The sequence below is a fragment of the Schistocerca cancellata genome, chromosome 6 (genome assembly GCF_023864275.1).
Source record: "Schistocerca cancellata isolate TAMUIC-IGC-003103 chromosome 6, iqSchCanc2.1, whole genome shotgun sequence".
Taxonomy (NCBI): Eukaryota; Metazoa; Arthropoda; class Insecta; order Orthoptera; family Acrididae; genus Schistocerca; species Schistocerca cancellata.
The window spans coordinates 179,498,899-179,515,796 of record NC_064631.1 but is presented as its reverse complement, the minus strand read 5'-3'; positions in this window follow the sequence as shown (position 1 = coordinate 179,515,796).

The window sequence follows — 16,898 nt, the reverse complement described above, 5'->3', positions numbered from 1 at the left end:
AATTAATATCAGCAGAACTTTCGCGCACACTGGATGTAAAGGTAGACGCGAAATTTGACCAACAGAACAGCCAAATTGACGAACGCTTTAATCACCACCTACAAAACAGTGAAACGCATTATCGTAAATTTATACAAGAACAGAATAAAGTAAAGCGACAAGCCACGGAAACAATTACTGCACAGAGACAGGAAGATAAACGTAAATTGTTTACGAAAGCAAAAACATACGTAGACAACAATATTGCTACAGTATCAGACGAAATTAATACCATCAAACAGTTGAATACCGAATTGCGTGATGAAATTTCCGATCTTAAATCAAAAACACGTACACATACAGTAGACTTTCAGACAGTGACCGACAGACTTGAACAATTAGAATTAATAAAGGATATCGATGTCATCAAAGCAGACATTAAAAAATTGAACGAAACCACACGTAAAATACAGAAACAAATTAATGCTTGTGACATTAAAAACGATGATCAGGTAAAAATACTGACTGAAAAATATGATGAACTGGCCAGTCGTATTGATGTTATTGAAAGTAATAATGACAGCAAATCAGACGATGCTTCACCGATTTCGTTTAATCAAACACCTGAGTTCCAAAATTTACAGCAGACGATCAGTGAGATAGATTCATCCAATAATACATTACGTAGAAAATTGTCAACTTTACAGAAAGAAGTGACAGAGATGAAAAATGTTTCAGTCAATAACACGTCACAGCATACGGCACATTCTGAACATTTGTCACACTCACACAGCCAGTATAATTTAGGTAATTTACAGAGCGTACGTGACTTAGATTCCGAACAATCACAGACCATTAGATTCTCATACAATCCTGAACCTGTTCAGACGTACAGAGACGATAACGTTGATTATAAGCAATTTTTATCAGTAAAAAAATCTAAAGTGTTTAATAATGACAGAACACAGAGTCACGCTTTGGACTGGATACGACAATTTGCTTTTGTATTTTCATCAGTTTGGCCTATAATGCAGAAACTAGCATTGGCATGGATACAACAATTTGCTTTTGAATTTTCACCAGCATTGCCTGTAACGCAGAAACTAAAATTTATTTGCAGCGCATAATAGACCTCAGGGGATTCATTACGCTTTAATGAATATGTGCCGTAGCGTGCACAGGCCCGGAGCCGTAGTAGTGCTAATTCATCTTTAGTTTTCTGCACTGCTGCCTTCTCTTCTACTATCCTTTATATCTATAACTATCAAAACAACTCTTCAACTATCGATCTATCTATGATTACGTATGAGTAAAGAAAAACAGATATGACAAGTTTTACCAAAAGTGACAATTTTCATTAGGCACTCCAGAACTACCAGCGTAATTTTGATATCAGATAAAATTTTAATCATCAGTATGTACAAAATTTTCAACAGTTGCAAACACATTTTTGTAACAATAGAGGTTTTTCCCAACAACAGTAACAAAACCAACCGGTTAGCATACCTAACCAACAATGTAATGTACAAGGTCAACCAAGCTTTAATGTTTCGCCGCGTACGCGATTAGCGACGGCCCCAACAAATAGTAATGCACAGCAACAAGGGAATCAGTACGTACAGAAAACACACTATTTGAATTCCTATCGCAATGCACCGTATAGAAATGACTATCATGACAGACGTCAAAGTAGTGAGCACGATTTTCAGCGTACGTTTAATAACAGTCGGTCTTACCAACAGCAAAATCATCCGCAACAACATATTATCATGAATGAACCAGACAGTAGGTATCATCCCGAACGTAATACGTCAGGAAGAAATAACAGAACAGTACAAATAGTGGAAATGCCACAGCATCCTCCCGAAAATAATAGCACGTCAGATAGAATTTGACTAAATACAGTACAGGTTGCATCTTCCAGTAACTTTTGACACAGAGAATCTTGTTCACGAAAATGTTATTACTTTTGACGACATCCGAGACACTCTTCTGCAGGAAAGACCAGTTATTCAAAAAACCATTTCACACCCTGTCATCGAAGTAAAAATTGGATCATCGAAATTTTCAGCAGTAATCGATTCTGGATCTCCTATGTCAGTCATAAATGAGGAAACTTTCAACGAATGTAACAAAGAGAATACCTATCCTACGTTACCATTAGGCAAAACTAAAGTAAAAGGAGCAGTATCTGGTAAAGTAGTAGATGTTAAATTACAGACACATTTATCATTTTGTATTGCAGGTCACACATTTCACTCAAATTTTTGGGTTGTTCCCTTATTGACGACAGACGTTATTTTAGGTACGAATTTTCTGGTACAACACGACGCAATTATTGACTTTCAAAACTCCTATTTAATGTTAAAGGATGAAAATGTACAACTGGCTTTAGAATTTCAGCGCTCTTTATCTGCAGAAGAACAAACAATTAATCGTACAGAGGTCATTTCCGCATCACGTAACATAGACTGTCATTCCACATTGTTCACAGATACGTACGTACACAACTATAATACTCCAGACGAAGCCGACTGTGACGTTATACAAATGATTTCTGATAAAGTTAAACAGAGCAGTGCAAATACAGACGACGAACGCATGCAACTACGCAAAATTCTTTTACAGCAAGCTCCAGTTTTTGACAACGTTCCTGGTACTATGTCCGGTTTTATGTATGAATTTCAAGTTAAACAGCACGACACATTTAAAGCCAAACATTATCCCATTCCGTATATTCACAGAGAACAAGTTAAGAAAGAATTGCAAGCTATGCTTGACCAAGGAATTATTGAACCGGCAGTTAGTCCGTACATAAACCCGCTCCACATTGTTAAGAAAAAGGATGGTTCACTTCGCCCCGAACTTGATTCGCGTCACATCAACGACATTATTATTAATGAAACGGATCGCCCACAGACACTAGAAGAACTTCTACAGAAATTTCATGGTACTGCTATTTATTCCACATTAGATTTGAAATCGGGATTTTGGCAAATTCAACTCCATCCGGCCTGCAGAAAGTACACGGCTTTCTTTGTTTTGGTGACTGTTATCAATTTTGTAAATTACCGTTCGGTTTAACTATTTCTTCAGCAGCATTTATTCGCGGTTTGAATACAATACTTCCGACAGAACATAAAGACTGAATCACAACGTATGTAGACGACATTCTTATTGCAGAAGCTAACTGGTCTGAACACAATCTGATTCTTGAACAACTGTTACGAACTTTTCGTGCACAAGGACTCACAGTTAATCTCAGTAAATCGCACTTTGGCAAAAATTCTATAAAATTTCTTGGACATGTAATTTCAGCAGAGGGCATTGCGCCTGACCCGGAAAAACTTCAAGCTTTACGTGACATTACTGTTCCTACGACGAAGAAACAACTACGCAGTTTTTTGGGTTTAGTTAACTTTTTTCGTAAATTTATTCATTACTCTGCTTTAGACACCCCTAGATTATGCCAATTGACAGGCAAAAACACTATTTGGTCCTGGGATAAGCAAGCACATTCTGAATTTGTGGATCTGAAAGAAGCTCTGTTGAATGCTCCACTTTTATCACACCCAGATCTTACTAGAAATTTTTCCATTGCCACCGACAGTTCTAACACCGCTTTAGGCGTACACATTTTTCAGGAAATTGAAGAAGATGGTTGTACAGTAATTAAAAACATCGCCTTTGCGAGTCGCATTCTGTCACCTGCTGAACGCAATTATTTTGTTACAGAACTTGAAACATTCTGTGTTGTATGGGCATTTACGAGATTTCGGCATTTTCTTTATGGAAGACATACGACCGTTTACACAGACCATAGAACGATACAGTTTTTACTTTCCGCTAAATTTACACACGACAGGTTAAGCAGATGGAAACTTTATTTACAGGAATTTAATTTTGGAATTGTTCACATTCCCGGTACACAAAATATTGTAGCAGACGCACTATCCCGTTCTCTCTGCAAGAATCAGCAAGACATCGCAACCGACTTCTGCAAAGCAAATTTCAGCGTCATGTACATTCAACAAGTTGCATTTTAAAATTTCATTTCGCCGTCATTACAAGACATAGCACAATAGCAGAGTAAAGACAACGTATGGAAAGAGATTAAATACCTTTGGCAAGATAGGAATAATGTTACCATTAGAAACCATTACACTGTACGCAATGATATTCTGTTTCGCTGCTCTCACCCCGACAGCAACAATTGGTTATTATGTATTGACGAGCTTGTTAACAAATTAATTTGGTATTCTCATTTAAGTTACGCACATTACGGAGCCAGAAAATGTTTTCTTATACTGAGACGAACTGTTATTTTACCAACATGGAGAAACGTATTCGACGAGTTTTAGCGTCATGTAAAATCTGCCAGAAAGCTAAGTCAGACACGACTTCACATATTCCTCCATTACATCCCATTGTACCTGTTAAATTCAGACACATGGCCGCTGTAGACATTTATGGTCCGATTCCCAGAACTAATAGAGGCTTTGCTACATCTTTGTCGCTGTTGAACTCATTCCAAAATTTGTTACCTTCACTCCGTTACGCAAAGCTACTGCTGGAACTATTTCGAAAGCATTTGTAAAACATTTTCTATTTCATGTAGGGCATGTATTGAAAGTAAATTCCGACAATGGATCACAGTTTCGATCTACTATATGGACACGTATGTTAGGAGCTAGAAACATTTCCCTGATCTACAGGTATATATCGAGGTACCATGCTTCTTCGAACCCTTGTGAACGATTAATAAAAGAAATTGGTAAACTGTGTAGAATATACTGCCATAAGAGACATATTGATTGGGACACACACATGCTCTCATTCCAGGATGTAATTAATTCCATACCAAATGAACCTACTATGCTATCTCCGTCTGTTATACTGAAAAATGTTGAACCACCTAACAAAATTAAAGAATTAGTAACCTTTCCTACATCTCGTCGACTACGACACTATGAAATAATTGACATTGCGCTGAACAACATCAAACGTGCCGCAGAGCGCCGGAGAAGACAGCAAAAACAGGTTTGTACACGCCGTGACTTTCACATTGGACAGAAGATATTAGTACGCACACATTATTTAGTCAATAGAGGAAAAGGTAGATGTAGTAAATTTGAGCTTCTATATGCAGGTCCATATCGAATTCGCAGCATTGCTCACCCCAATGTAGTATACGTCGAAACTTTGAGAAACAGAAAAACCAAAGGGAATCACCATATCTCCAACATCAAACCCTTTATTGAATGAACATACTTTATGATTTACCTCACTGTAATGTCATTTCCTGATTTTTTTATGACCACTTATGCAATTATATTTATGTGACTACTTACTGATGATTAAATTTTTTTTTTTTTGGCAACTGCCCGGCAAGGTAAGGTTAGCAGGTCGCTTTCCTTGTTACACATCAGACCATGCACATTTTTCCAGATAAACTTACATATTTTATGACCAATTATGCGATTCTATCTAGTGACATATTTATTTTATCAAATTCTTTCTCCATTAAAGTCTTCAACTCTCGCCTCTATCAACTACACAACATACAAGCTAAACAAAGAGAGGCATTTCTTGTTGTTACACATCAGACCGTGCACATTTTCCATTTTTCATGTATGTATGATTGTTTTACTGTTTTGTTTCTATGCACTATGAAATATTTAAGATATAACAAACATTAGTTGCCTTTGACATTTTGCCTTATGATATCTCAACATCGCGACTATTTTACATTTTGCTGCTACATTGTGATACTCTGTGTACATTTTTGCACCTGATCACTGTCTATGTTTTTTGACATATTACGTTTTGTGTCATGCTATGCTGTATACTCAATTATATCAGTAGAAACCAGCTTTTATTTAATTGGTATATGATTTAAATGCAAGACATTAATCATTGTTCATCATTTTCAGAAAGAAATAAAGTGTAAAAGAAATAAATTAAACAGAAATGGGAATTTCACCTTAGGAATGAACGAAAGAAGATGCAATACTTCGTCACGAAGAGTAAATGGATCAGAATTAACAAGCATTAACAAGAATATACTATACACATCGTATAATAGCAGTCTTAACTAATTTTTTCTTTCAGAATACGAGGCGATTGATGCAGGCTGTCAGACAGAACTACACATCTTAGTTTTAGTGATGAAATATGCTGGAAATAAGGAACTCTATACTATGAATAGTTGTGTAATGAAGTGACTTTTTGCAGATGAATAGTGATGCAGAATATGCTAATATGGATAATGTTTTTCTTTACAGGTGACGATAATAATGGAATTATGGTGATATGGATAATGAAGTTTTTCTTTGCAGGTGATGATAGTAATGATAATGAAGTTTTTCTTTGCAGATGAAAATAATGATGTTTATATACTTACTGTTAGTTAAGAAATGCTATGTAGTTATTTAGGTATTTGTTGCAGTTCGTTTTGACAGTATGTCTTATGTCGCATGGTATGATGACTGAAGGTTTTGGAAAGGACAGCTAGAGAACATATATATTTAATACACATTTCACTACCTGTTAATTCGAAGTTCACTACTTTTCAGCATAATATGCGTTTTTTCTTTCAGCTTAATAATCCATTTTGTATTTTTTGCAGGAGAAATTATTCATGAAATTAATGTGCTATAAGCAGTTGGTCATTAAATTTGCATTTTTTTACCCATTTGTGTGTGTCATTTATGAATGTTATCACATATACTCTATTTGTTTCATAACCTTGCTACAGCTGACTCATGACGAATGACGTTACCCATCATCATTTGCAGCAATAAGTCAAAAGCAAATATTGTAATGCCCCAGCAATTAATTATCGATCCAAACGCAATGCATTGCTAGCACAAAAAAATGTATTACCAGTCCCAAATATTGCTACTAGTTTAAAAGAGTCATGAGTATTACTGAGTGATGTTTTCTAATCACAGACTTTGAGTAATAGTTACAGAGTGTTACATTTTTAAATATGCCATATGTCACTTGAATGATGAAAAATGTTTTGTAACATTCAATACTTGCTGGCCAATGAATGTCACAGTTTTTTATATTTTAAATTTATATTATGTCACTTACATGGTATATATATGAATACCAGTAGCTTGATGCTACACTCTTTGACTCCTGTTTTGAATGATGACTTCTGATGGTTTGTAACTGGCCACTGAGTGCCAATAATTATTTTTAAATATGTCATAAGTCACTTGAATGAGGAAAAATGTTTTGTAATACTCAATACTTGCTGGCCAACGAATGGCACTCTTTCTTATATTTTAAATTTGTATTATGTCACTTTTATGCTATATATATGAATACTAGTAGCTTGATGCTACCTCATTAGCTCCTGTTTTGATTGATGACTTCTGATGGTTTGTAACTGGTCAATGAGTGCCAATGTTCTCTGTAAACAGATAACTTATGAACATTATTCTGTAATACTTCATGCATGGTACAAAAATGTTCAGTAACTGGGCAATGAGTGCCACTAATTAATCAACTCAGTTGATAGACTAGTAATTATCAATGATGACTGGCATAAGACTTAATGTCCTTCACCTTCTGACCTAATTACCAGAAATTACTGTAATGTCCGTTTGTCCTGTCTATCCTCATGCTCATGGAGCACTATATTTGGTTTTTGCACTAATTCTACGTTGGTGTACCTTACAAGAAGTGGTGTTGACACGACACGCTGCCCACCACCTTGAGCGATGGAGATGTTATTATGGTCCCACTGTTTGGTGTACCTAATGTGCTACCAAAATAATAACATGGAATATTACTACGACATTTCAGTGTCTTGGCTACACTGATTAATACTTCTGAGAAAAGAACTTCAGATTGTCTCACTTGGTGTTGTGCTTCTGTAGAAAGATATGGACTTTCAGTGCAGCTGCGTGCAACCTAATGTGCTACAACCATGATGCAATCCTTCCCTTTCCTATCCTAGTTCTTGTAAAATAGTAAAAAAAAAATCTACAGTGCGTGTGCACTTATGTCATTTGTTAATATGATTTGTACTCATTGGGTATACATTTTGTCATTGCTTGATATGTTCTGTACTCAGTGCATGTGCACTATATTTTATATCATGTTCTGCACTTATATATATGTATATATTCTGTGATTGTAAACTTAGTTAATTAAGAAAAATTTGTTGCTCATGGCACGTCCAATTGACTCACCATCGCTGCCAAATTTTTGCCCCCCCGGTGGAGGGTTATGTAAGAGGTATGCGATGTATGCGCTGCCTGCAACAGGCAAGACTTAGGAGAGTCTCTGACCAGAGAGCAGTATGTAGTTAGTTGTTGCTTGTCGCTAGTCTACAGTAGTCTGCGTGAGTCGGCAGTAGTCCGCGCGTGTCTGCGCGTGTCGGCAGTCTGCTCTGGTCGGGACTCTGGAGGATGGGTATTATTGTAGAAGGTAAAGAAGCAGCCTTGCACATATCTAGTAATGTACGTTAACTGTCATCCAATTTCTTTCAAAAAATGCCCCAATAATAATTTTTATAATATAAAGTAATTTTTTTTTTAAAAAAGCATTCATTTCAATTTAAAGATTTTATTCAATGGATTATCTTTCCTTTCATGAATCACAAAGCATAGGCCAGTATTGCATGGAGCTGAGCCGAAATTTTTTTTAGGTAAGAGGAGATATATTCGCAGTTTTTATTGAGGTAAGAATTTTTGCTTTTTTATTCAGAGTACAGGGCCGTGGCGCAGCGTTGCTGTCGTCATAAAATTTATCAGGTTACTGAATTTTTTTATTATTTCCGGGTTTAGGAATTGAATTTTGTGGTTACATTAAATGTGAATCCATTCTGCACGGAGACTATAAATGGGAACCAATTTTGTTCAGAGGTTACAATATTTTAAAATTTATTTAATTAATATTTCAGTGGGGAGGTTACAGACGTAAATAGTTTTTGCGTAACTTTTACAAAAGTTGTTTTTCTTTCATTACCATAGAAAGGTACCTGTTATTACTAAATGGCTCTAAGCACTATGAGACTTAACAGCTGAGGTCATCAGTCCCCTAAACTTAGAACTACTTAAACCTAACTTACCTAAGGACATCACATACATCCATGCCCGAGGCAGGATTCGAACCTGCGACCGTAGCAGCCGCGTGGTTCCGGACTGAAGCGTTTAGAACCGCTCGGCCACCGCGGCCGGCCTGTTATTACTAAAATATGCAATTGGAGGACTGATTAAAAGTAGTTATTTCAACTGTATGCCAACTCACTGCTTGCCTCTGATAATCATTTAAGACGAAGGCGGAACGGATGACTATTTGTTCCATCCAACATGTTAACCAAGGAGACAGAGCAAGACATCTTATTTATTAATGAGGTGTTGCAGCCATTCTTTAACAAATACACTTGAGAAAAGGGGACTGGGTTGCGATTTTTAGAAAAAAGTGGATTAATTTTCAATATACAGTGCGAATGATTTATTACACAATTTTATTGAACGTGGACCAAAGGAGCGGCATTAACAAATTAATAGGTTGATATGGTCCCCTACTTTACACGAAGATTCAATGAGATACTTCAGGACACCAAATCGAACAATAATGGGGGTTGGTTGGGAAGCCAAGGGGAACAGGAGTTAGGAAAACGAATCTATCTTTCGTACACCCGCTTATACCATAACGCACCAGCACACAGAAAGAAACGCCGCATTATTACTACCAAAACCACCACAAAACGCAGTGACTACTCAGCAGACTGTATCTTGGCTAGAAACATTAGACAGAAGGTGGGCTGATCAACATGGCACAACACATACAAAGAAAATACCCAGTTATAGCTTCGAAAAAATGTACAGAAATATAGTAAGATGTACAAACAATCCAGGAACGCAAAAAGGCGTGAGCAGTTGTTGGAAAAATATAGAACTACGAACCACAAACAGCCAAAGTACTCTGAAGTACTCAGTTCTCGAATCACAAAATAACTTGGCTAAGAAAATACATGTTCCACACTACAAATTGAAATCAAACAACTACTTGATTGTAAAGATGCAGTACACTTTACTCCACTCACACGTGGTTGAGAAACCCAAAATCCCACATTGAAAAGCATCGATTTACAATAGAAAAATTCAGTAGGAATTGGGAATGTATTTCACACCATCCTCACGCTCTTAAAGTGCACACATTTACTGTAAGTTAACAGATAATGGGACTAGATTCGACCATTGACTACTTGGCAGTTTGGCTGCACAAAGCCACCGACTTTCAAATTGCAAAAACTCGTTGACGATCTAAGATTCAATCTCGCGCCTCTCGTAATTTCGTTTAATAAACTTGCCATACACGATGAGAATCAATCCGCTACACTATCGGTCTGGAAGGTTAAAATCTTTTTCTATTGTCCTACTGATCGACCATAGCTTACTTACACACAAAGTATTCTTACTGAAAAACTCAAAAACAATATTAAATCTCTACATGAAATAATTCTCACGATCACTAGCACGATTACTCCTGACTACCAAAGGAACTGAAATAAAAATCATTGAAACTCACACACTAAATAATTCAAATACCTCCATCCGTGGGCTGGCCGTATATCAGTACGTACTCCAGGCTCCAGCAGAACAGTAATCCTTTCAGCCCCCAGTCTGCCGCTTCTGCTACGCGTGTGGTGGAGGTGCACGAAAGGTGCAGGCGTCTTACCTGCCAACCTAAGTCGTTTGTGTGCTATTGTACCAGCTCTGGTAACCAAGTTAGACCTCTCTGCCTTTCTACTTCCTCTAAAGCTGTTTGTAAAACTGGAGGACCACACGAAACTACATTAGTAGCTAGTTAACGGATACTCTCGCGAAAACTCACATTCACTTGTTTCAGTCAAGCACCAGAGGTTAAATGGTAGAACAAAGATATGGGGGTGATTAATACAGATAAGAAAAGAGGTATCCATGTAAATCCATGTAAACGACGCACTTTCTTCCGAGAGATTAGTGGCAGGCAATAAGCACTGCGCAAGTAACGTAACGTTTAGAGCCGCTACGTGTTCCACGTCTGCGCGATACGTGAGCTCCGGTCGCAGTGTCTGCCTGCTATGATACGTCGCATTATGACAGGGATGTGACGGAACCCTCTACCCTCCTGGGCACGTGAAATTAATAATCTCTCTCTCTCTCTCTCTCTCTCTCTCTCTCTCTCTCTCTCTCTATATATATATATATATATATATATATATAGAGAGAGAGAGAGAGAGAGAGAGAGAGAGAATTGAAGATATTGTGAAGACATTGAAATATCTCGATATGTCGACAACTGCACATCGGATCAAAAAAGCTATAATTACTATTTGTTTGGCTCGGAAGGGGACATCCAAAGATACCACACTCGACCCGCTACCCCATCCCAAGCGTGGGTGGCGGTGGCAACTTTGAAATCTTCAATGGGATCCCCCGTATTTTTCATTGCAGATTACTATTCTATGGCACCTTACATAGGTTTTGTCTGAAGCATTTTCTTCGTTTCACCACAAGTGGCGCTTTAATTGGAGGATTAAAAATGGGTACAAAATCGTAATTTACGACATGATGCTCCATGGCTCTTGAATATCCAACAGCGGGTGGGACCCCACCTGCACGCTGCGAGGGTAGGCAGGCCAGTATATTTCATAGCTTCTAATTTCATTAGCTTCTCCTGAAACTTTTACTTCGTTTTCTTTTGTCACCCTGTACGCTGCCATCAGACATATAGGTTTTCATAACCTTGTAAAGGAACGAATGAGAGCGAGCTTTCTCTGCAAAACGCTCGGCATATAAGGCAACAGCAGCCTCAACATCGCTCTTACAGTCTCCGTGAATCAGGGTTATTTCAATTTTTTCTTCTATGGTTGCAGCATTCATCGTCCAGATGCACCTCAGTTCTCCAAATGATGGGTAGATGTGCAGGCAATAAGCACTGCGCAAGTAACGTAACGTTGAGAGCCGCTACGTGTTCCACGTCTGCGCGATACGTGAGCTCCGGTCGCAGTGTCTGCCTGCTATGATACGTCGCATTATGACAGGGATGTGACGGAGCCCTCTACCCTCCTGGGCACGTGAAATTAATAATGTTAACGAAACAGCCGATTGTGCTGGAGGCGTAATAGAACAATCAATAGAGGCCAAAAATGGTCGAATCTCGGGAATAGTCCGTGTAGTCGGAGGTTTTTTTTCACTTGTGGGATGGAGTGCCACGAACAACATACTAGAAATGCTGATTGGTGATGGAGGAGTGTAGCAGGGGGGCGGGGGTGGAGTTCCTTTTGAAGATCACTTTTGCACGTTTGTATTATAATTACTCGAAAAACGTGGCCTCCAACGGAAACGTATACTAATACAAAATTTAACTACATTAAATTTCCTACAAGAAGGCTCCATTTATTTTTTCTGTGAACGAGAGAATATGAAGATGTTACACATGGTTTTTGAAGCCTAGAAAAATGTTGCAGGTTGCATAAAGTGACGTCGGTAGGGGCAGCTGCACCACCCTGTTTACTTTCCTTACTGCGCCATGTGCGCGCAGCGGCTGCAGACGGTAGTGTTACTACTTAAACATCGATAGTTGACAATTCCGATATTATCGACAGTATTTGAAAAGCTGATGACTTATCGATAAAATATCGATTGCCCTGGGCAGGTATTTCAAATGAAAAATTGCTTTCTAAGAATTAACAAAATTTTCTCGGGCTTCCAGCCGCGTCAGGTGGTTAAAATCCCACTAGCTTATCACCAAGCTCTCCTCATCTACATCTACGTGATTACTCTGCTATTCAGAATAAAGTGCCTGGCAGAGGGTCAATGAACCACCTTCAAGCTGTCTCTCTACCGTTCCACTCTCGAACGGCACGCGGGAAAAACGAGCAGTTAAATTTTTCTGTGCGAGCCCTGATTTCTCTTATTTTATCGTGACGATCATTTCTCCCTACGTAGGTGGGTGCCGACAGAATGTTTTCACAATCGGAGGGGAAAACTGGTGACTGAAATTTCATGAGAAGATCCCGACGCAACGAAAAACGCCTTTGTTTTAATGATTGCCACTCCAATTCACGTATCATGTCTGTGACACTATCTTCCCCATTTCGCGATAATACAAAACGAGCTGCCCTTCTTTGTACTTTTTCGATGTCATCCGTCAGTTGCACCTGATGCGGATCCCACACCGCACAGCAATATTCCAGAATAGGGCGGACAAGCGTGGTGTAAGCAGTCTCTCTAGTAGACCTGTTGCACCTTCTAAGTGTTCTGCCAATGAATCGCAGTCTTTGGTTTGTTCTACCCACAATATCATCTATGTGATCGTTCCAGTTCAGGTTATTTGTAATTGTAATCCGTAAGTATTTAGTTGAATTTACAGCCTTCAGATTTATGTGACTTATCGCGTAATCGAAATTTAGCTGATTTCTTTTAGTACTCATGTGAATAACTTCACACTTTTATTTATTCAGGGTCAATTGTCACTTTTTGCACCATACAGATATCTTATCTAAATAATTTTGCAAGTCGTTTTGATCATCTGATGACTTTACAAGACGGTAAATGACAGCATCATCTGCAAACAATCTAGTACGGCTGCTCAGATTATCTCCTTTGTCGTTAATATAGATAAGGATAATAGAAGGCCTATAACACTTCCTTGTGGAACGCCAGATATTACTTCTTTCATTGTCAAGTGGTAAGACAATGACTGAGGAGAGCTCGGTCGAAAGCTTGTGGGATTTTAACCACCTGACGCGGCTGGAAGCCCGAGAAAATTTTATTAGTTCATATCGCCGAGAAACCAAGCATTCTTACAGCTTTCTAAGATTTTTTTATTTCTTGAAATACAACAATACAAGAGATGCAAGTTTTGTTTTATATAGTGTATGGTATTTAAATCCTTGTCCTTTAGTCGGTTGTTTAAAATACAACATTAAAAGATACACATAAGATGTTTAAATTCTTCTCCTTTAGTCTGTTGCGTTTTTAAGTAATTATTTATCCTGCCTTGGAGAATACCCTCTCCGCAGGAACTGAAGTCGCGGGACACCACAAAAATTTAATGTCCATTACACGCAACATACTATTAGATTTTGTGCAACATTCTAATACACAAGCAAGCTGGTCTATTACAGGTTTTTCAAAATATTGATGTAGGTCAGTTATGGAATCACTGTCTGCTGTAACGAACATCGACGCTACGCTGTTGCTAACTGGGCAAAAGAAGTAGATCATTCGATTTCAAACTGTTACACTGTCGACGTATTAACACTGCTCATGGATGCTCCTGTTTCAGGTACTATTCTTGTAGTTGATGGAATGATAGCAGCATACTATTTGTGAAGTATTTGTGCATCGTTTTCTGTTTCTTGAGATGTCCTGAAACAATTTTTTGAAACCTAGGATCTAGTTACGTCACAAGCATATTAACAGTCAATGCGTTAAATGATTTCAATCTTTCATTGACTGATTTAATCAAGGAAACCAGAACACTTTGTCCTTAATTAGTTGTTAAGGTGCTTTACTAGTATGAAAACTTTGCAGCAATACCTCGTATAAGAGGTACGAGGGCTGTCCAGAAAGTAAGTTACGATCGGTCGCGAAATGGAAACCACAGTGAAAACCAGAAACGTTTTATTTGCAAAGGTTAGGCATACCTTCCACCTAATTCTCTTCATATTCGCCGCTCCAACTTTGAAGTTTGTCGTAGTGTTGTATCAACTTTCCAATATCCTCGTCATAGAAAGCAGCCGCCTGTGCTCTCGGCCAGTTATCTGCACAGGTCTGCAGCTCGTTGTAAGTGGAAAAATTGTGTCTTCATAGCCAGCGGTTCTTGTGAGCAGAGATGAGACTTAGGGGTAGCCAATTAGGTACTGTATTGTGGGTGATCAGACACTTCTCATCGGAAACACTGCAGGAGCGTCTTCATTGCCCCTGCAGGGTGCGGCCGAGAATCGACATAAAGAAGGAACTGCTCGACAGTTGTGTTAAGTGGGCTGCATGACACAGGCGAAATCTCTAACCAGGCACTCATACTTGGCGGGAGACGCTATTCCCTACGCATCTTTACGTGCTCACTGTTTACTCAAAACTGGAAAGAGCGACGCGACACGATCGACGGGCATACTAGAGACACTGCCCAACACATCTGTGCGAAGCTTTACCGGATTTTCCCAGTGGTTTCCATTTCGCGACCGACCGTAACTTACTTTCTGGACATCCCTTGTATAATTGAGGAAGCAGTGATGTATGACTCCCCTGAGGTTGTGGTTGTTGCTACTTCAAAAGGTAAAAGATGATCTATTATCTCCTGTATAGCTGAGCAATTTTGTGCTCTGAGGGTAGGCAGTGTTTTTGAACTTTCATTGATCGCAATCTCAAGCTCACTTCGTACTTCCAAAATTCTTTTGAGCGTGTGGCACGAGTTGTTCCATCGAGTCGTCACCTCTCGTATCAGCCTCAGTTCTTTTTTGTTTACTCTTTTTTTGAACATTCTGCAGTTTGTCACTGGCTAGTGGAGTTATCAAAAATTTTCGAAAATATTTCTGCTTTGGAACACTCTTGTACTGTTAAGTGGAGGTTTACTATCTTTGGCCCGAAAAAAGCATGTTCTTTCAGAATTTTTTTCTCGGGATGTGTTATAGATATCAATGTCAAATTTGGTAAAAATGATTATTGATATTTCCTCTACAAACTGGAATTTTTTCAATCGGAAACGTCGAAGAGCAAAGACGGAAGTGCCGTCGGAACGAAACATAATTTAAACATAATTTCGATGTAGACCTCCACGCGCGGTATGTCAGAGGTCAGGCGGCTCGTCTGACCTCAAAACTGAGTTGACGTTAGCGAAGTATATAAGATTCTTTAGGAGTTGTACCTCGCTTAAGTTATTTGGACCATAGGAAAGAAAATGGCGGACAATTGAAAAAAATAGATAAAAAAATAGGGTTTTTATCGATTTTTCTACTTCGTCGGCCAATTAAAAATATTTATAGTTGATGGATCGGAATAAAAGTGGTACAACTCCTAGACAATTTAGTTAGCTTCGTCGAAAACAAAGAATCATGACAATCGGTTCAGTAGATTTGAAGTTACCATACCGCGCGATAAAAAAAAGTCATTTCGAGAAAAACGCGTTTGAAGTTTTGACTACATGTATAAATGCAATATTATGCAACGTACATTCAATCTGCTTTTGCGGATCCATGAACTAGTCCTTCCTCTTCCTCATAGAGGGCGTTCTTCTCGATCTGGGCCATCCTGCGCTGCTCCAGACCCGCTCGCTCGTACGGCCGGTGACAAGCGGTTTTCGGCCGCTTGAATCCGGTGGTCGTCCGAATGCTTGGCGAACTACGTCGAATAGAGTCCCAGGGTGACGTCCATCGTTGTCATGGTCTTCAGAATTGCTGAATACCCTTCGTTGAAGCTGCTCACTGTCAGGAAAGTCGCAATCTCCACAGTCTTCGCACCAGATGCAAACGCTTGGGGGCTAACTTCCAAACACACGCGTTCAAACTTTCTTTTGAATTTTGCGTGTTTCCTCCCAAGCAGCGGTATAATAACTCGTACTCCGTAATAAAAAAAACTGGTGTGTGAAAAAGATTGATTTAAGGCAGGTGCATTTTTTTTGTTCAACCGCGAATAACAAATATTTCCGTCCCGTATTCGGAAAACCGTTTCAGGGGTGGATCCTAAACACTTTTATGGATCCAAAAATGCAATTAAAAAATCGATTTTTTGAACCAAAGAATCTCCCCTTAAATTGACGCAGTGGGCAAAACAGGGTGAATGTCGAATCCTAAGTTTTAAGCACCTCTTTCGTAACTGCAGCGTCGTCTGTAACCACTACGGATATTGTATTCTAACAAGATTTGATCGAGACCTGAAAAAAAATTTAATGACAAAGTAACCTGC